Below are 21,257 nucleotides of genomic sequence, written 5' to 3' on the forward strand. Positions count from 1 at the left end.
GGCCGGGTTCCCACCAGAAGCTGAGCTGAGTCTTGGTCAAACTGCGGCTCCCACCACAGTAGCAACAAGCCTGGGCGAGAGCTCAGACTCTGTTGTAAGCTGCTGAGCCACCTCCCCCAGCTCCGCTCCAGATGTTTACAGTACACAATGGTGCACATCTGCTGCAGGGGTGGGGGAAGCAGGGTCCCAGCTCTATGTGGCCATAGCTGTGCCTGGCACCACAACAGGTAGCTCCCAGCTGGGCAGGGCTCCTGGGGCAGTGCTGTGTCAGGGGTACATGTGACCCAGCTGGGCCTGATCTCTCCCACCCACCTCCCCAGCCTGCGTGGTGGGGTTTCCAGGAATGGAGATGGCCAAGGCTCCACCTGGCCGGTGAAAACATCAAACTGAGGTGTCCCTCACACCTCCATCTCTGTTCCAACCCAGGCACCTAGAGGAAGAGGACAGCAAAGCTGTGTCAGCAGATTTCTCAGCCCTAGCCACATGCTCCACCAGGTACGTGCACGGAACCGGAAGAGAGCTATTGCTGTGCAAGGTGCATCAGGGCTCAGCTCTGCCCCAGATGTGCATGGCTACAGGCTGGGACAGTGACCAAATGTGCCGCAGCCCCAGCTGTGGAAGGTACCAGGCAGTATGGAACCTTCTTCCAACCTCTTCACCTGGATGGGGGTTGGGGGCAGGGATTTTGCTTTACAAGACAGAAGGCAAGCAAGTCTGTGAGTCTGTGGCTTGTTAAGGTCCCAACCAGACACAAGAGACCTCCCAGTGTACAGAGATGCTGAGATGAGGCTGGGTTAACCACCACCTGGGCCTCAAACTGTTTACGGGTTTACAGGTACGGCCGCTGGCAGCTCCCAGTGGCTGTGGTTCACCATTCCCGGCCAATGGGAGTTGCGGGAAGCGGTGGCCCGGCCCACTTGTTCTTCCAGGTTGTGTCTGCCTGGCTTTTTACTTTGTATCTGCCTCACTTATGTCCTCAGGTCTTTCTGTTTGTGTTGTGATTGTCTGATCCAAATGCCCCATTACCCCAGAACAATATTCAGTGACAACTTTTTCTCCTGAATCATTAGAATTCCCCCTGGTGTACAGGGTTTTACATCAGCCGAGAGGACTCTGCAGCAAGGGTTGAATTTTCTCAGTTGAATTCTATAGGACATCTACAAATGCTGAAGAAAGGATTTGATATTAAAATGATCAAGGGTTTTCCACCATCAAAATTCCTAACTGCAGTACATCATTGGCTAGCTTAAATCTTTCCTTCACCCAACCAGAGAGCAGGAATGGGTCCATGTAGCTTAGATGGCCAACCTATCACCACGAAGCGTGGCTAGTCGAATTAAACAGCACATGAGAATAGGACACTGAAATGGTTGTGTGAAAAAATTTGCAAGTTCAAATGTTTTGTTTTACATGTTTTGAGTCGGACCCAACTTTTGTTTATTTTCAGTATTTTATATTCTTTTTTCCTCTTCCCACTCCACCGATATTTAATTATGTATTATTTATTATTGTGATAGTGACAGGACGTTGGAAAAATCCAAAGGAAGGGAACCAGGAAAGCATCTCTGATATACATTGGGACAAAAGAAAGAATTGTATATTTCCAACTATTTGGAAGATATAGAAAATGTTCGAAAAACCAATGGCCCTTGAGGGGGGGAAAAAAATCATTTTTTGAAAATAAACAGTTTTGTTTGAACAATTTGCTCTACCTTTTCCACCACTGGCCTGTTGATTGGACATCACATGTGTGAACGATCCAGAGTTGGGGAGGATAATGGGGGCGGTGGGCAGAATGCAGGGAAGATGGGTTGAGCCATTAACAAAATTAGAGCTAAATGAGACCATCTAGGCCTGGATCCTCAGAGGTGTTTGGGTGCCTAACTCCCATTGAAATCAGCAGGAGCCTGAATACCGGTGAGGATCTGGGCTCTAGCTCTTCCCTCCAGGAGATCTCAAAGTGCTTTATAAAGGGTGGTCAAGATCATTAGCCCCCAATGGGAAAACTGAGGTACAGAGCTGGGTGTTGAATTGCCTAAGGTCACCCAGCAGCAGAGCTGGGAACAAAACCCTGGAGTCCTGAGGTGCAGGCTGGTGGTCCCACTACTAGACCACACTGCTTCCCCACAACTCACAGCAGCTCAGTCAGTCAGTCCCAGGTGCTGTGGCCCTCCTACCCCCTGCACCGCACTGCTTGTTAATTTCAACTCCCATCTTGTGTCTTCTGTAATCCATATAGACCTGATAAAAACATCTCCAGTGCTGAATTCCCTCCTGACCTCGGTTATTTGGGCCAGTCACTGGGTCCACTAGGGCAGGGCAGGTCTCTGGTTACAGGGTGTGGGGCTGCAACACCTACAGGGCTGGAATTATGTCCACCCCCAAATCGAGGACCGTGGAGCAGATACAGACAGAATTGATCTGTGTGTCTCCACACTCCCCTCCATCTGGCTCTCTCTGTCTGGTATCAGGGGCGGTGATGGCCAGCACTCCCCAGTACCAGGCAATGCCGTGTGGCTGATCCCTGTCTGGCTAAAGGTCAGATTTGTCTGAGCCAGAAACATGAGAGAGATTCCCAGAGTTACTCTCAGATGCCCTGGGTCCCCCCACCCCGACCTGCTGCATTATGAGATCAACGTTCCTTCGACATATTCATCTATTCCAAGCCAAGAAGTTGCCAATGTGCTCATCCTGTCTGACCCCTGGGTAGCCCCAGTCCTGGGATGGCCCTGAGCTAATCCTGTCTCGAACTAGAGCAGAGCTGTTAGAGAAACGTCCTGGATTGAGTATCAGAGAGGTAGTCGTGTTAGTCTGAATCTGTAAAAAGCAACAGAGGGTCCTGTGGCACCTTTAAGACTAACAGAAGTATTGGAGCATAAGCTTTCATGGGTGAATGTCCCCGATTGAGTTACACATCGCCAGGGACAGAGAATCCAGCCCAGCCCTTGGAAGAAACATCTCCGTGCCTGATCTGGGCCCAATCACCAAAGGGATTTGAATGGGAAATTCCCAGACAATGTCATTTAGATCCCCTGGGCTGGGCGCTCTGGCCTGCGTGGTATGGGAGGGCAGAGATGGTCTGATGGCCCATCCTGGCCATCAGATCTCCGGCTCTATCAGCATCGCACCATTGACATGATAGAAACCTTTTCACCTTCACGGCGTTTCCGTCTCTGTATTCAGGGCAATTCCCGTTAAACAGTCTGTCTCCATCGGTGTAAAAAACACCAGGGGGTTCTCCCACATCTTGGGAGGGGAGACCCCCTAACCGCTGACAGTTACACTGCGGATTGTTGCTCTGCTACACCCCACTCACCCCAGGTGGGGATCTGGCCCCATTGACACCAATGGAGCTATGGCCCTTTGACCCTAGCTTGGTGAAGGGGCAGGGAATGGGACATAGGGCCTTTCCCCTCTAGAGGCCGCCATCTCCCATCTGGCCGCAGGGAAGAGAACAGGCTGGCTCAGTGGGTTGTATTTTCCCAGCCTCAGCACGGTACGTGTGAGAGGCCCTTCTATCACTGATGCCTTGAAGTGCAGTGTTTGGTCTCTCTGACCTCAGCCCCTCCCCCTGTCTCTCTCATGGTGGGGGGAGATGTGAGAAGGATCAAAGGGCTGGGTTACCATCCGCAGCTGAGAGGAGTTCAGGTTAACCACAGCCCCCACTATAATAGGCAGGGAGAGACTCTAGTGTCTCTGGTGTTAGCAGGGAACTGATGTCCCCTAGCTCAGCACCAGATGTTCATGGAGACAGAGGCTGCTGGGCCCCAGCTGGGTACAATGGGGCATGGACCAGCCCCAGCTGTGCAGGGCTCCAGGTGCTGAACATCCCCAGAAGATGCCCAGCTGTGCAGACTCAGCTGGTCCTGACCCTCCACCTAGCCCATGCGGGGAACTCTCCAGAGAGCCACATGTCAGAGAGTTTGACACTGAGCTTTCCTGTTCCCCACCCGTGTTTGTAAATGCCCGGGGCTGTGTGTGAAACACCTTCTCCTTCCCTGCTCTGCTGCAGAGGATGCTGCTGCTACTTCAGCTCCCTGTGGCCATTCTCCTGCCCCCCAGGGCTCGGGCTGGTAAGTATGGGGGACCTCATAGGGAGCACAGCCTGCCCATGGCTCGATGGAAGGGCCTGAGGCTGCTTCCCCAGTACAGTAATCCTGGGTGGCTCAGCTTCTCCTCGCCATCTCCCCAGCCCCCTCGTGGGGTGCCCCACGGCCGAGGCATCTGTGGGCCAGTGAGGTGGGGAGTAGAGGGGGGGAAGCTGTTTCCACAGATCTATGGGGATCCTGTCTGCATTAGGGAAGCTTCCCACCAATGAACAGCAGCCCCTGATCGTGTGTGTGACATCCCCTTGAGGCCACATGCAGGATAACAACCTCCTACTGCTGCTGGCTAACAGCCTCGCACCTTTAGCTCAAGGACTGTGCTCTAGGGCTGGGGTCAACCAAAGAGCTGGGAGGCCATTGCATCAGCTCCTATGGGAACCCACCCAGATTTGCAGCCCCGGGTGGAGACCGGCTCTTCCTGCACCAGAAGCCAGCACAGGCGTGCGCCGAACGCAGCTGACTCCTCTGGCCATCTGTGCAGGGCACAGCGACCTCGGGGCTGCCCTAACCTGTCTGTGCCCCAAGGGGCCATTCTGGTAGCTGGGCAGAGCTGGGCACCTCCAGGGCTTGGCATAGATCTGCTTCCCCCAGTTGTACGCTGCTGGGGGCCCTGCCAGAGAGATTGCGCTGACAGCTGATTAATGGGGCGGGTGTTGCAAGGGCAAGGTGGGTCTGGAAAGACCAAAACTCCCATGGCCGGTGGGTGAGGGGCAGGTCTGACCTGGGACATGTGGGGCAGGATTACAACAGTGCTCCAGAACCACTGGTCTCAATGGGATTCTCCAGTGACCTCAGTGGGGTGGGAGGGGATTGTCAGTGATCTCCACATTATCTGGGCCGAGGGGCTGATCCAGGAGGAGGAGGCAGGGAAACTGGGCTGGCTGGGTTGAGGGGCTGATCTGGGGCAGCAGAGGGCTGGGTTGAGGATGAGGAGAGGTATAGGACAGAAGTCCTTTGTTAAACTCTCCAGCCTCATGTTGTCCCAAAGCAGGTGAGTTTTTCCCCTCCCTGTCTCTCTGCCAGGGGAGATCATCGGCGGATGTGAAGCCCAGCCTCCCTCCGGACCCTACATTGCCTTTGTGAAAATAGGGATAGAAGGAAGTGGTGAAGGGTTTCTGATTAGTGAGGATGAAGTGGAGAGCCAGCCAGTCTCTGTCCTGTGGCTGGCCTCTTGTCATTTTGGGCCAGAAATGGCTTGAGGCACTGTTGTGCTGGGTACAGAAGGTGTCGGCAATAGAGATCCTGATCTGCTGCTCCAGGAATGGTATTGTAACCCCCTTTGAGCCAAGCAGTGAGTGGAGGGCTTGCAGGATGTTTCCATTAGGAGGATAAATTGCTGGTGGCATTTGGCATATTCTTTCATGCAATCCTGTTTATTTACAAAGAATGTCCAAATTCCTGTTTCTCTGAATGCAGTCAGAATTAAACAAGTGACTGTTTCTTTACTCCAAGTCCCAAGCCTCTTTCAGCCAGCACTGTGGCCAAAAGCTCTCTCCCCAGGCTTTAGCGCAGAGTCACACTTCACAGGCTTCTTTGGATGTGCCTGGTGCCTTCTCTGGCAACTTCTCTGGTCTTTCTGCTGCTTCTGTCAGACAAGCACAACTCCACCAGTCAATGCCCCACCCCATCCCCTGTGTTTACTACATCAGTCCCTAGGGAAACCCCTTGGGTCACACGGCTCAGTTTGTACTCCTCTGATGTGCCTGTGGTTATGTCTACATGACACAGCCTGTATCAGCCCAGCGCTCTAGAGCTGATGCAGCGTACTCTGACAAAAAGGATTTTTCGGATGGTTTGAGAACACCACCTCCCCAAACGATGTCGACAGTGGTGTTCTTCCATCAACAGAGCTACCTCAACACTGAGGGGTTGCCAGAACCGCTATGTTGGGCAGGGATGTGAGGCACATTTGAGATGTAGGCCAGGCCTGTGTGATGGGTGGTGATTCTAGTCATTCAGCTTCCTCATTACATAAACAAGCATATAATGCCTTCTGTGCATTGATCCTGAGGCAAGACAGCTGTTAGACCCACCTACTTTAACAAGGTTAACGACCCAGAACTGTATCTACAGTATTGGCCTGTCTGTAGCACCTGCATCCCCTTGTATTTCACAGTACCATCACTGGGCTGCTGGGGGCCCACAATGTTGAAATAGATGAACTGGGGAGGCAGAATCTCTGGGAACATTGCCGAATCTCCCACGAGACATATGAAAATGACATCATGTTGCTGCAGGTACCACCCCCATCAGATCACCCCGACTCCAGTGGCCTCACACTGCTGCAGGTACCACCCCTATCCCATCACCCTTCCCTCAGTGACCTCACACTGTTGCAGGTACTGCCCCCATCCTATCACCACACCCCCAGTGGGCACATGGCATCACAGTGTTGCACAGTTGTCATGGGGATGCCCCACCTGGTCCCATCTAGCCGCATCCCCCCAGGACAGGATCCATCCCACAAGAGGAGTTTGATTTCCCTTCTCTCTCTCCCCCATCACAGCTGAAGCACAAGGCCAATCTGACCCAGACTGTGGTCACCATCTCCCTGCCCCAGCGAGAGGTGAAGGAGGGGGCTGTTTGCAGTGTGGCTGGCTGTGGCCAGACTAGTAGCAAGACAAATACCCAGCCATCCCCGACGCTGCAGGAGGTGAAACTGAGGGTCATGAGCAAGGGTGTGTGTTTGTCTCAGCCATATCTGCAGAACACCCCATCCAGTATGCTGTGCGTGGAGGACCCCCAGGAGAGAAAGGCATCAAACTCTGTGAGAATTTGCATGGAGCGGATAACGGGGTTCCCTAGCTCGTAACTTTCTACCATGTTTGATCACAATTCCTACAGAGGGCAGTTCACCTACTTACCAGATCAGCAGCTCACCTACTTACCAGATCAGCGGTCGGGGTCACCAGTGTTATCAGTTGTTGGCTGTGTGTGTGTTTGCTGTGTGTACTGCACCAGCTCTAGACAAGTAGTCCATACAGCAGATTTCTATCAAACTGTCCAAGAAGACCACAGACTCGGTTCAGTGGCGAAGGCGCTCAGCCAGGTTTATTGCCGACAAAGCACGGTATTAATGCCGTATATGTGCTACAGGTACACTAACACATGTATGCCCGAGACAAAGGACTCAGATCAGTGAGGAAATTTCTGCTCCCCCCTCAGCTGAACAAGGACACCCCATCTGTGACCCCTCTTTTATACACTGATACAAACAAGTTACGTATTGCCCCTCTGCTGTGGTTAGTTACCCCCCTTTGTTGTGTCCCTGTTGGTTCGCTCAAAACATCTCTATCCATCACCCTGTCATCCTGACCTTATCTATAGGAGAGATTGCTGTGTCCATGTATCATCTTCAGGAAGTGTGTTTAACATGTATTGGGGGTGTTTACCTTGTATTGGGATGTTCCAGCATGATCCTTCTGGAATGTATTTATGTGGATATTAGTGCCTAGGAGTGCTTGTGTTTTTGACATGCCAGCCCTGTGCTTGGCAAGTTCATGTATCAGATAGGGAAACTGCAAGCAGACATCTGCTTGGTTACAGGGCTTCACTTTTGCCTGTAGCCTGACTCTTGCTAACTTTATATTTACCTCAGCAGGGCCTGACTCTAGCTCAGGCCTTAGGCCTTACACCAGGCCCCTTATAGCAGGCCTCATGTCTCAGGATCCCTCCTTCTATTACACCCTCCATGTCCATCCACCCCTTCTATCTATCCCTCCCTTTCTCCCTCCCCATCCACACCCTTCTATCAATCCATCCTGTCATCTGTTCCTCCTGCTCTCCCTATGCATTTGAAAGTCTCCATCCCTGCCTCCCACCTCCTCCCTCCATCCATCCATCCCCTGACAGTGTTACCCGTTGCTGCAGCCTCAGCCCTCTTGGTGCCTTCACCTGTGTTTGCTTGTTAATTTCACTCCCTGTACTTCTTCTGCCGGCATCAATGGCATGTAGTGACATTCAGCCTCTGTCCGTGTTTAATTCCTTCCAGGGCCTTTAGAACTGGCTGCTGCTATCACACACAGACAGGCTGGGATGTTCAAAGCCACCTGCAGAGTGAGGTGTCTAAATCCCATGGACTTTCAGTGGGGTTGGGCCCCTAACCACCTGACCCCCCGTTACAATCCTCAGCCCATGGAAGCTCAGCGCCCAGCATCTCCCAATGGGGGGATATGGGGAGATTTTCAGATGCACTGAACAAGCAATGGGCCCCCCCAGGATGTATGGCCAGGAGCCGGTAAATACCGGAGTCCACTCGGCTCCTCTCTCAGTGCAATGGGAGCAGCTCCTCATGGGATCCAGCCTCACACTACATAGCGACCCTTGATATGAGGGTGGGTGGGAAATGCTGGGTCTTTCCCCTCTTGGGGTGTTGGCTCCAAACCAGCCCCAGGACGAGGAATGGCTGGCTCCAGGTGGAGGGGGGAGGGGAGGGATTAAACACGAGGCCTTTCCCCTCTAGGGGGCACTGGCTGCAACCTAGACCCATGGTGAGGGACTGGCTCAGAGAAGGACATGGGCCTTTCTCCTCTAGCTCCCATCCAAGACTGGCTGGCTCAGGTGGGCTGAGAATCAGCTTCATTGTTTCTGTCCCCATCCCCAATTCGGGTGTCTGTGGGAAGTAGTGCTGTCACAGACGGGAGGGATCTGATCTCCCTGACCCAAGTCTCTCTCCCCAGCTCACACCCACACTGCAAGGGAGGGTGAGGAGCTGAGCCAGATCAAGGGGCCGGGTTTGCGTCAGAAGCTGAGCTGAGTCTTGGTCAAACCACCGCTCCCACCACAATAGCAACAAGCCGGGGTGAGAGCTCAGAGTCCGTTATTAACTGCTGAGCCACCTGCCCCAGCTCCGCTCCAGATGTGCGGGGTACCCCGGAGTGCACAGCTGCCAAGGGGCAGAGCGGGGTCCCAGCTAGGTGTGGCCACAGCTGAGCCTAGCACAAGGACAGGCAGCCCCCAGCTGGGCAGGGCTTTTGGGGCAGAGCAGTGTGTGTGGGGGGGGGAGGATGGCGCAGCTGGGCCTGATCTCACCTCAACCCAAGCCTGTGTGGTGCGGTTTCTAGGAATGGAGACGGCCAAGGCCCCACCTGGCAGTTGATAACATCATCCTTAGGTGTCCCCCCGACTCCCATCTCTGCTCTGATCCAGGCACGTGGAGGGAGACGCCAGCAAAGCTGTGTCAGTGAATGTCTCAGCCCTAGCCACATACTCTACCAGGCACATGCACAGAGCCTGGGGTGGGGGAGGGAGAGGGAGGGCTTCATGTGTAAGGTGCATCAAGGCTCAGCTCCACCCCAGATGTGCACGGTTCCAGGCTGGGCCAGTGCCTAACTGTGGAAGGCACCAGGCCGCAGAGGAACCTTCCTCCAACTCCTTCACCTGGATGCTGGCTGGGGGCTGGGGGTGGGGCGTTGCTTTGTAAGACACCAGGCAAGTGAGTCCGTGAGCTTGCGGCTTGTGTTGGTCCCAGCTGGACACAGCAGCCTTCCTGGTGCAGAGAGAGGCTGAGATGAGGCCAGGTTAACCACAGCCTGGCCCCTCCTCCTAGCTGCAGAGCTACTTCCCCCCGCTCAGCAGGGCTGCAGGGCACTGCCCAGGGTGAGCACAGCCCTGCAATGCCCATGGCCCCACCGCAATGGACTCAGGCTGAGAGACCCCAGATAGTGACTCCCCTTTTCCACCCTCCGCACCCCAGCTGGTGTGTTTTTTTTGGGGGGGGGGTTATGTCCAAGCGCTGAGACCCACTAACACCCCCAGAGCACATGGTCTTGAGGTTTCCTGCCTTGCATCCCCGCTGCTCAGCCAGGCCTGTAACCCATCCCCCAGGCAGATGAGCCCCAGCTGCGCCCTGACAATGCTGCTCCTACTCCTGTTCCCTGAGGCGCCGGCTGGTGAGTGGGGGGCGGGGGCATAGTGGCCCCCATGTGCAGAGCACTTGGGGTTCAGGGCCCCAGATCTGCACAGCCCCAGCAGGTTGCTTTCTGCTAGCTCTGCAGAGTGGCTGGTGAGAGACAATCCACGTGTGAACTCCTCCCTGGAAGGATCCAGGGGCTGTGGTTTACCCAGGGCCGGCTCCAGGCACCAGCTTAACAAGCAGGTGCTTGGGGCGGCCAAGGGAGAAGGGCGGCACGTGCGGCAATTCGGTGGCGGCAGGTCCCTCGCTCCCTCTAGCAGCGAAGGACCTGCCGCCGCCGATCGCGATCGCGGCTTTTTATTTTTTCTTCGAATTGCCGCCTGCGATCGCGTTTTTTTTTTTTTTTTTGCTTGGGGCAGCAGAAATGCTGGAGCCAGCCCTGGGTTTACCCTGAGCAGACCGTCACCTGTGGGGACCCAGCCCCTCCCCTTCCTTCTCCCTTGGCCAGGTCTATAAGTGACCCCATAGGCAGACGCATTGTCTCCTTCCCCAGACTCCCTCTGAGGATGCTGCTGCTGCTGCTGCTCCCCATGGTGTTTCCCTCCTCCAACCCCCCCCCCCCCCAGGGCTCAGGCTGTTGAGTATATGGGGAATAGGCTCCCCAGCCCCATAGGGAGCAGAGCCTGGCACTATCAGAGGTGTCTGCAAACCCAGGCTCCTCCCCAGAGTCAAATACTTCCACCAGCGCTATCAGTGTGTCCCCATCACCCAGACGGGGTGCCATGGGACCTGGGGGGCTATCAGTGTTTGCCCAGGATGCAACTGGCGAGCCTCAGGGCTGTGCGGTCTGCACGTGGTTATCATTGTGTGCCCAGGACAAAGCTGAGATGCCCCAAAGCCATAGGGTTTGGGGGCATCGGTGTGTGCCCAGGACACAGCTGGGGAATTGTGGGGTCTGGGGGCAGAGAGCTAAGGGGTGAGGGTGAGGGGGGGTTGATGCTAGCATAATAAATCCCCTGAGAGGGAACTGACACACAGAAACTCAATAAGGGCTGATGTGAACAGTCAACTTAATAAAGAGATCTTGGAGTCATTGTGAATAACTCTGAAAACATCCACTCAATGTGCAGTGGCAGACAAAAAGGCTAACAGAATACTGGAAATCATTAGGAAAGGGATAGATAATAAGATAGAAAATATCATATTACCTCTATATAAATCCATGGTACACCCACATCTTCAATACTGCATGCAGATGTGGTCGCCCCATCTCAAAAAAGATATATCGGAATTGGAAAAGGTACAGAAAAGGGCAACAAAAATGATTAGGGGTATGGAACTGCTTTCATATGAGGAGAGATTAATAAGACTGCATCATTTCAGTTTGGAAAAGAAACGACTAATGGGGGATATGATAGATGTGAGGTCTATAAAATCATGAGTAGTGTGGAGAAAGTAAATAAAGAACTAGGGGTCACCAAATGAAATTAATAGGCCGCAGGTTTAAAACAAACAAAAGGAAGTATTTCTTCACACAGCGCACAGTCAACCTGTGGAACTCTTTGTCAGAGGATGTTGTGAAGACCAAGACTACAAGGGGGGGTCAAAAAAGAACTAGATAAATTCATGGAAGATAGGTCCATCAATGGCTGTTAGCCAGGATGGGCAGGGATGGTGTCCCTAGTCTCTGTTTGCCAGGAGCTGGAAATGGGGGACAGGGGATAATCACTTGATGATTACCAGTTCTGTTCATTCCCTCTGAAGCACCTGGCATTGGCCACTGTTGGAAGACAAGATACTGGGCTAGATGGAATCATTGGTCTAACCTCGTATGGACGCTCTTATGTTCTTAACTCCTAGACAGGAAATGCAGACTTGTGCTACCTGCGTGGTTAGAGCAGGAGCAGCTGGGAGCCAGGACTCCTGGATTCAGTTTCTGGCTCTGGGAAGGGAGTGGGTTCTAATGGTTAGAGGGTGGGGACAGGGGCTGAGCATCAGGACTCCTGGGTTCTTTTTCTATTTCTACCACACTCTGCACCAGTGATCTGGAGTGAGTCATTTTCCCATTGTGCCTGGATTTCCCAGCGTGTGAAACGGGGACAAGGATCTGTCCTGAGTCTACGAAAACTCTGTGGACAGGGCCGGCTCCAGGCACCAGCCGAGCAAGCTTGTAGGAGGCGGCATGCCGCCCAATCCTAGGGTGGCACGGCGGCTTTTTTTTTTTTTGGTGGTGTTCCGCTCCAGCCGCCCTATAGGGGGCAGCGGCACAGAGGACGGGAGCGCCCTGCAGCAAGCCCAGCAGGGCAGCCTGCGTCCTTCCCTCCCAAGCGACCGGAGCAGCGCAGAGCTCTCCCGGCAGGCGGCGGGGCCGCGTGGCCGCCCCCCTTCTCTCTCTCTCCCCCCCGCTTCCTCCCCCTCCCCCCGCTAGCCGGGGCACATCTGCAGCGCAGGGAGTCCCCCTGCACCCTGGCTCCGGCCGCGCCACAGGTTTTTTTTTTTTCTTGGGGCGGCCAAAAAGCCAGAGCCGGCCCTGTCTGTGGATCAGGATTTCTCACTGTTTCTCTGCAGTGCCTGGCACAATGGGGGCCCTGATATCAGTTGGGGTCTGTGCAGCGCCCACCACAATGGGGACTCTGATCTCGGTTGGGGGAGAGGTACACCAGTTGGCTGAATTAATCCCCTCTCTTGGCATCTATACCAGGGCAGATCATCGGGGGATGGGAAGCCTGGCCTCACTCCAAACCCTACATGGCCTTCGTGAAGATATAGACAAGAGGAAAAGAAGTAAACATGTGTGGAGGGTTCCTGCTCCGGGAGGACGTGGTGGTGACGGCAGCTCTTTGTAACTGCAACCCTGGGTAAGAAATATAAGATCCCCTCACTCTGAGCCAGCTAGTCCCCTGCCCGGGGGCCAGTTCAAAACTGCACCCCCACACACACAGCAGGGGAAAGGCCCTGGACTACTGGCTTGTGTACCTTCATCCTGAGGGCCAGGCAGCGTCTCCACCCACCCACTTTAACGATGTTAACGATCCATGACTGTACCCACAGTATTGGCCTGTCTGCAGCACCTGCATCCCCTTTTTCACAGCATCATCACCATGCTGCCGGGGGCCCACAGCATTTCAATAGATGAACCAGGGAGGAAGCATATCCAAGTATGTCAACGAATCCTCCACCCAAAATAAAAAGAGGAGACAGATGAAAATGACATCATGCTGTTGCAGGTACCACCCCCATCCCATCCCCCTATCCCCAATGACCTCACACTGCTGCAGGCACTGTCCACATCACCCTGCCTCCAGTGACCTCACACTGCTGCAGGTACCACCCCTGTCCCATCACCCTGCCCCAATGACCTCACACTGCTGCAGGTACCGCCCCCTCCCATCACCCAACCCCCAGTGACCTCACACTGCTTTGAGGGCTGCAGCTGTCACATGGCCATACCCCTCTATGGCCTCCTCATCACTCCTCTCTCTCTTTCCCCCTCCCCTGATCCTTGTGTCCTTTCCCACTTTCCCCTTGGAAGCTTGAACACCTGGCACAGATGAATGGCCGGGTGAAACCCATTAAGCTGCCCAAGGCAAACCAGAAAGTCGAGCCAGGCACAAGGACTTACTAGCTCAGATACTGAGAAAGCTTCAGATGTGCTGATGGAGGTGGAGTTGCCAGTGAAGGGGGACAACTTCTGCAGGCTTTACTTTGGCAGGGAGTATAACTATAAATCAATGCTCTGTACTGGGGATATGGGAGTCCTTGAAGGAACCTTAGAGGTAAATCTCCTTTGGCCTTGGATGGTTCTAATTCTCAGGGAGCTGTGATGGGGCTGGGTTTGGGCCTGGGCCTGGGGGGACATTTGCTGGAGAAGTACATAATGGGAGTGAGTGGGCACATCTCCTAATAGCTCGGCCCAGGGGAGTCACCTCCATTGTGTCTCACTATAAAGACATGGGGAAAGTGCTCCGTCAGATGTTCCTCACCCTGTTCCTTGTTTTCTTTTGAAGGATGATTATGGGGGGGGCCTGGTGTGTGATGGGGTGGCCCAAGGCATTTCCTCTTGGAATTTTCATGCTATGTCCCCTCCTGAAGTCTACACAAGAGTCTCCCACTTCGTCCCCTGGATAGAGAAAATGATGAAAAAGCTATCGCATTCAAGGAGAGCTTCCCAGCTCCTCTGCAACTTCTGCTACTCTTCAGGGATACTAGGCTCCATTCCCCATTGGCCTGCCCCTCATGATGTGGTTGGCTCCAGGATAAAGATGATCTAGACCTTTAGTTCCTCTTGCACTGGTGCACGAGAAAATCTTCAAATGATGAATCCCAAAAGCTCCTCCACCCGAAGGTAAATAGATTATAACTCAACCTTTTTAAAGAAAATCTCATAGTTTCATGATTTCTGGATACTTGGGATTGGCAGCATTGGTTAAATCATCTTTTTCTGTCAATTAGTTAAACCAGTGCAAAATCCCACGTAGATGGACGATTGATTTGTCTCCATTTACTTTGTGTTGTCCAAATGAGCAAGTTGCTTCTGTGTAACCTAAGGTGTGAATTTAAGTTGGTTTCGTTAAATTGGTGCAGATCCTCATGTGGACATTCTGATTTTGGTTTAGCTAAATCATTAGCAAACAGGTTTCAGCTAAACCAAAATAAGCCACTTGGAAACCAAAATTCACAGATCCATAACTTTTAAAGCCAGAACATAACAAACTGGGCCAAACTGGGTCAGACCAGTGGTCCATCTAGCCCAGTGTACTGCCTTCCAACAGTGCCAGATGCTTCAGAGTGAATGAACAGAACAGGACAATTATCAAGTGATCCATCCCCAGTTATCCATTCCAGTTTCTGATAGTCAGAGGTTTAGGGACTCCCACAGCATGGGGTTGCAACCTTGGCCATCTTGGCTAATAGCCATTGATGGAACTATCCTCCATGAACTCCATGAAGGGACTGTTGTCCTCATTCAGTCTGACTTGCTGACACCCCGCCCCACACACACACACACAACTTCCCCAGCATCCAAGCACCCACACCGTGGGTTTAAAACTGATTAAAGTCAAGTTGTGGCCACTTTCCCATGTAGAGAAGGCCTCCCGAGTGCTGGATAGACCAATGACACCACTTTTAAACTGATGTGGATCTGTGTTATTATTACTAGCATTGGTTATTTCTGTTGTGGGAGCCCGAGTCATATCCCAGGACCCCAATGCACCAGGCGCTGTACACGCATAGAACAGAAAGACTCTCCCTGCCCCAAAGATCTTAGTTTAACTCACATTGAGCCGGGGAGCGTGCTTGCCCCTGAACCACCTGAAAATGAAATGACTGATCGCTAGGCCCTCGTTCTTTCCATCCCCTCCCCCACCACACTATGCCTACTGGTTCTTTTTGCTCTTTGCTTTGTACCCCTGGTGTCTGGGCTGATTCCCCGCTCTGGCACTTTGAGTGCAGAAGGTGGGGGCCCACAAGGACTTTAAAAAAATAATACTTGCCACTCCGGGCTTCTGTTATACTCCCAAGGGTACATATGCCCCTGGCCTTGGGTTGTAGTGCTGCCACCACCCAAGTGCAGAACGCATTTGAGAGTCCAGGAAGCCGCCCTTGGGAATTCCTTCCTGTGGGGTATCCTCAAGGCCTTTCACCCCTCCTCCGGGAAGAGCCGAGAAAAGGAAAAGAAAAAGAAATCAGCTGTTGCCACCAGCTGAACCTGGAACCCTCTGTTCCTCTTAGTAGCTAATGAATAACACATGCCCAGACCCCTTCACTCCTAAGGCACAGGAATCCAATCCTGTTCTTAAAAAAGGTAAATGTGATTAAAAAAAGAAAGAAAACACATCTGGAAAATCAGGCTGTTGCTAGATATTAAAAGAGCAACTGAAAAGGATTAAACACAAAGAATGGCTTTCTTGGGGTCCAGCTTAAAGGTTACAAAAGAAAACAAAAGCATCTGTGTTTAGGACAGAGGAATCCACAAACCCAAAATAAAGAGATGAACCTGATCGCGTCTAACTAACCATTTCCTGTTCTACTTATATATCTGTAGTTCCAAATGAGTAATTTTAGGTATGAATATTGATGAATTTTCATACCTGGCCCAAGCTTCTTACAGCATAGCTGCTGCTCTGTCTCTCCAGCCCAGAGAACAACAAACAGCCCCAGAGGGGAAGTTTTTTTTCCCCAATTTTAAAAGTTTCTAGTCTTCCCATTGGCTCTTTTGGCCAAGTGCCAACTCAATTCCTCTTACCTAAGCATGTCAGTGAGACTTCTTAACCCTTTACAGGTAGGGCAAGTAGAGAACAGCTGCTAAGAAGGATTTTTATAGCTAACTGACTGGTTGGGTGTCCATAAAAGGGTGCTACCTTCCCCACCCCCACCCCCTCATTTACCACACCCTGCAATGAATAAAAATGAAGGTAACAAACTCCAAGGGTTGCCTTCCTGGGAAATGAATGAACTCCCCAAGCCTCGAAATCCAGAGTAGCTGCTGCATTGCTGATGGGGAGGGGGAGGGTCAGGCCAAATTTGAGTGAGTGGCGCTGTGACCCCATGTGCCAGGAGGCTATGCCCAGAGTGGGGATCCAAGCCCAGCCAGCCCCGGAGGACAGGAGCTGTGGAACTGTTGGGCGGTCTGTCTCTGTGTGACCCAATCCCCTTGACATCACTCCCCCTTGCGGGTGGAATTGATTTGCTCCATGGGACATGGGTGATCAGGCCAGGTATTCGAGCCATAGAGCCACTATGACTGTCTGGCCAGGAACGGCCAACCCCGCTGAGACAGAATACCACCGAGAAGAGGCAGCTGAGCACGGGATTGTATCAAGAGAACAAAGAGCAGAGGGGTCTGGGGTCTGTGTTAAGATGAGCAGGGTTCACAGACACAGGGGAGCCCATGTGGGGACAGAGAGACGAAGGGACAGGGAGCAAGAAGGAGCAGGACGGCGTGGGTTTTGTCTCTCTGTGCTGACCCAAGCACTTGCAGATGCTCTGTGCCGGGTGACTGATCGATGGTTCCCTTGTTTTGAACAGGCAGCCAGATGTCACAGCAGAGAACTGTACCCTATGGGGGGGATAACGTCTCCCTTAGGAGTCTGGCTTGGCTGTCCTCACGGCAGGGAGCTATGGAGAGAGACATGGGTCGCTGCTTCCCCAAGGCCAATCTCAGAGTTGTGGAGGCCACAGGCTTGCCCCTGTGAAGCTGGATGGGTCCTTGAGGTCCAGCACGCTCAGGGAGTCACTGCCAGGAGACAGGGTACAGGCTGGGACGTGGACTAGACCCTGAGTGTCTGTGATAGATGCACAGATGTTAAGGCCAGAAGGAACTAGTATGACCAGTCTGAGCCTGCATAGAACATGTCAGAGAATCCCCCCCCACCCATCCCATTGAGTTCTGGCCTCAGCCCAGGAGCTAAATCTCTCCCCACTGGAGCTGGCTGTTCTATTTTATACCCTTAGTCCCATGTGCTTGGGGAGCACAAGTCCAGGCATGTCTGAGGGCCTTGCTGAGTTCCCAGGCAAGGTTGAACAATTCCCCTGATGTGGCCCCATGCAGGTGAATCATTGCATTGTTGTTCCCTTGCTGGACAATGGCTGTTGATGGGTTGTTTGACACCCCGCCCAGGCGTTGGCTACTTTCCTTGCTGTTGTCTCTGGGGAGCTAATATCTGGCCGATACCCCAACTTACAGCATGTTTTACTGAAAGCCATACTACACAATCTCATAACTTCATACGCATTAATGATATACATATTTAAAGAGAAAAAGGACTTTCACCAGATCATAACCTTTCCCCTGATACCTCACATGACATGCTTTATATGCAAGATCACAATTATATGTAAATGAGAGATATGGGGGTTACAGGGCACTCCCCCAAGGTATAGAATGTCAGAGCAGGATCACTCTCCCTCTTACACAAGCATAGAATTTTCTCTGGAATTCCATAGGCCTGCTACAAATGTGGATCATTTTATGTCCATTACCTTCTTCAAGGGTTTGCTACCATTAAAATTCCTAGCTCCAGAGTTTCAATGGCTGTCTTAAAAAAAAAGATCCTTCACCAAATCAGAGAGCAGGAATGGGGTCATGTGGCTCAGATGCCGAACCTATCACCATATAGTGTGGCTAGTCGAATTAAACAGCCCATGACAACAGCACATTGAAAACTGAAATGATTGTGTAACGAACATTGAAATTTTGAATATTTTATTTTTTGAACTGGACTCAACTTTTATTTGTTTTCAGTATTTTCTTTTCTTTTTTTTTCCTCTTTCCTTTCCTCACACACAAGTATTTAATGATGTGTTATTTATTAGTTATTATTTTGATACTGACGGGTGGTCAGAAAAACCCAAATGGAAGAAACCTGGAAAGCATCGCTGAGATATACTGGGACAAAATGAAGAATTGTGTATTTCCAGATATTTGGAAAATATTGAAAACGGACACCTGTTTGAAAAACAAATGTCACTTGAGGGGAGAAAAAAGCCATTTCTTGAACAAAAACCATCTTGTTTAAACAATGTGTGCTTCCTTTTCCTTCACTGATCTGTAGAGAGGATGCTGCATGTGCAAATGATCCAGGGTTGTGGGAGGATATTGGGGTGCGGGTGGGGTGAGGGGAAGCTGGGTTGAGTCATAAACAAAATTAGTGCAGAATCAGAAAGTCTAGTCCCAGATCCTCAGAAGTGTTTGGGTGCAAAACTCCCATTGAAATCACTGGGAGCCTAGATACCTTTGGGGATCTGGGCCTCTAGCTCTTCTGTTCAGCAGATCTACAAGGCAGTTGAGATCATTAGCTTCAGATGGGGAAACTGAGGCACAGAGCGGGACCATGACTTGCAGAAGGTCACCCAACTGCAGAGCTGGGAACAGAACCCATGTGTTGTGAGGCGCAGGCTGCTGTTCTAGCTACTAGGCCACACTGCTCCCCAACTCATAGCACCTCAGCCAGGTGATCCTAGGCCCCCAGTCCCTCAGCCCCTTCACCATATTACTTCTTAATTTCACTTCCTGTCTTGTATCAGAGGGGTAGCCGTGTTAGTCTGGATCTGTAAAAAGCAACAGAGAGTCCTGTGGCACCTTTAAGACTAATAGATGTATTGGAGCATAAGCTTTCATGGGTGAATGCCCACTTCGTCAGACGCATGTAATGGAAATGTCCAGAGGCAGGTTTCATGCATATTTATACCTGCCTCTGGAAATGTTCATTACATGCCTTCGTGAGTGTTTAATTCCTTCCAGGACCTTTACAGCTGACCACCGCTATCACACACAGCCAGGCTGGGATGTTCAAAGCCACCTGCAGGGGTGAGGTGTCGAAATCCCATTAACCTTCAGTGGGCCCTGGGCCCCAACATCCTGATTCTTCTTTACAAGCCTCAGCCCATCCTGTCACATGCTGGGGCTCAATCCCATGGAAGCTCAGTGCCTAGCATCTCCCATTGAGGGGATATGGGGAGATTTTTACAAGGACCAAACATGCAATGGGCTTCCTAGAAATATATGGCCAGGAGCAGGTACACACTGGAGTCCACTCAGCCCCTCACTCAGTGCAAATGGGAACAGCTTCTCTTGGGATCCAGCCTCTCTCTACACAGCGACCCTTCATGTGAGGGTGGGTGGGGAATGGGACAGGAGCCTTTCTGCTCCAGGGAGTGCTGGCTCCGATCCAGCTCCAGGGTGGGGACTGGCTGGCTCAGGGGGTGGGACCTGGAGCCTTTCTCTTCTGGGGGACACCAGCTCCCATCAAAGACTGGCTGGCTCAGCGAGGTTGAGAATCAGATTCAGTATTTAAGGACCTCTTCCCCCAAATCTGGAGGCAGCGCTGTTACAGAGGAGGGGATTTCGTCTCCTTGACCCATGACCCTCCCCCCAGCTCACATCCCCTCTGCAGGGGAGGGGGGCTGTTAAGAAGGATCAAGGGGCCCCCACCGGAAGCTGAGCTGCATCTTGATAAAACCACGGCTCCCACCACAGTAGCACCAAGCCGGGGTGAGAGCTCAGATGCTGTTATTAGCTGCTGAGTCACCTCCCCCAGCTCCGCTCCAGATGTGCACAGTACCCAGTGGTGCGCGGCTGCTGGGGGGCAGAGCGGGGTCCTAACTAGGTGTGGCTCCAGCTGTGCCTGGCACCAGAACAGGCAGCCCCCACTGGGCAGGGCTCCAGGGGCTCAGCTATGTGAGGGTGTGACCCAGCTGGGTCTGATCTTCCCCCCAGCCTGTGTGGTGGGGTTTCCGGGAACGGAGACAGCCGAGGCCCCCCCTGGTAGGTGGAAACATCACACTGGGGTCTCCCCCTCCCCCACATCTCTGCTCCGACCTGGGCGCCTGGAGGAAGAGGCCAGCAAAGCCGTGTCAGCGGATGTCTCAGCCCTAGCCACATGCCCCACTCGGTGCATGCATGGAGCAGAGGTGGGGTGTGGGGGGGTTGCTTTGCAAGTCACCAGGCCAGCGAGTCTGTGAGCCTGCAGCTTCTAAAGGTTCCAGCCAGACACTGGAGCTTTCCTGGTGCAGAGAGATGCTGAGATCAGGCCGAGTTAACCACAGCCTGCCCCTCAAACTGGGCCCCTCTTCTTAGCAGCTGAGCCACTTCCCCCCCCCCCCCCCCAGCTCAGCAGGGCTGCAGGGCACTGCCCAGGGTGAGCGCAGCCTGCAATGCCCATGGCCCCACCAGAATGAACTCAGCAGCTGAGTGGCTGCAGATGGTGATTCCCCAGTTGGAGTGATAGGGGGTTCAAGCGCCGAGACAGCAAGACTCCCACTCAAGGCCCTTATCACATGACCCTGAGGTTTCCTGCCTTGCATCCACTCAGCCGGAGAACACACCTCCCATGCAGATGCCCCCCCACTGGACAGTGCTGCTCCTACTGCTGCTCCCTGGGGCTCAGGCTGGTGAGGGGGGGCGGCATCAGGGCGCCAGATGTGCACCTCCTCCAAGGCATACAGGCAGGGCCAGATTAACTCTTCTGTGGGTCCGGGGCTATTAGATTTGGTGGGGCCCCTGTATAAAAGTATTTTTCCTAATTTAAAACAAAATGATCACATGGGGGGGCAGAGGCTCGGGGCTTCCCCTAAGCTCTGGGGTGAGGCCAAAAATCAGGGGTTCAGAGTGCAGGAGGGGGCTCCAGGCTGGGGCAAGGGTTGGAGTGCAGGAGGGTGTGAGGGCTCCGACTAGGGGTGCAGGTTTTGGGATGGGCCTGGGGCTGAGGGATTTGGGGTGCAGGAGGGGGCTCAGGACTATGATGCAGGGTTTGGGTGAGAGTTAGGGTGCGAGAGGGGGCTCAGGGCTGGGGCAG

General features: G+C 52.8%; 1 pseudogene; it reads left to right on the top strand.

The window, feature by feature from the left end:
• Window positions 1-14,231, top strand: part of LOC135886339 (mast cell protease 1A-like) — a 59,410-nt pseudogene extending 45,179 nt beyond the window's left edge.
• The last annotated feature ends 7,026 nt before the right edge of the window (window positions 14,232-21,257 follow it).

The sequence above is a fragment of the Emys orbicularis genome, chromosome 12 (genome assembly GCF_028017835.1).
Source record: "Emys orbicularis isolate rEmyOrb1 chromosome 12, rEmyOrb1.hap1, whole genome shotgun sequence".
NCBI classification, from domain to species: domain Eukaryota; kingdom Metazoa; phylum Chordata; order Testudines; family Emydidae; genus Emys; species Emys orbicularis.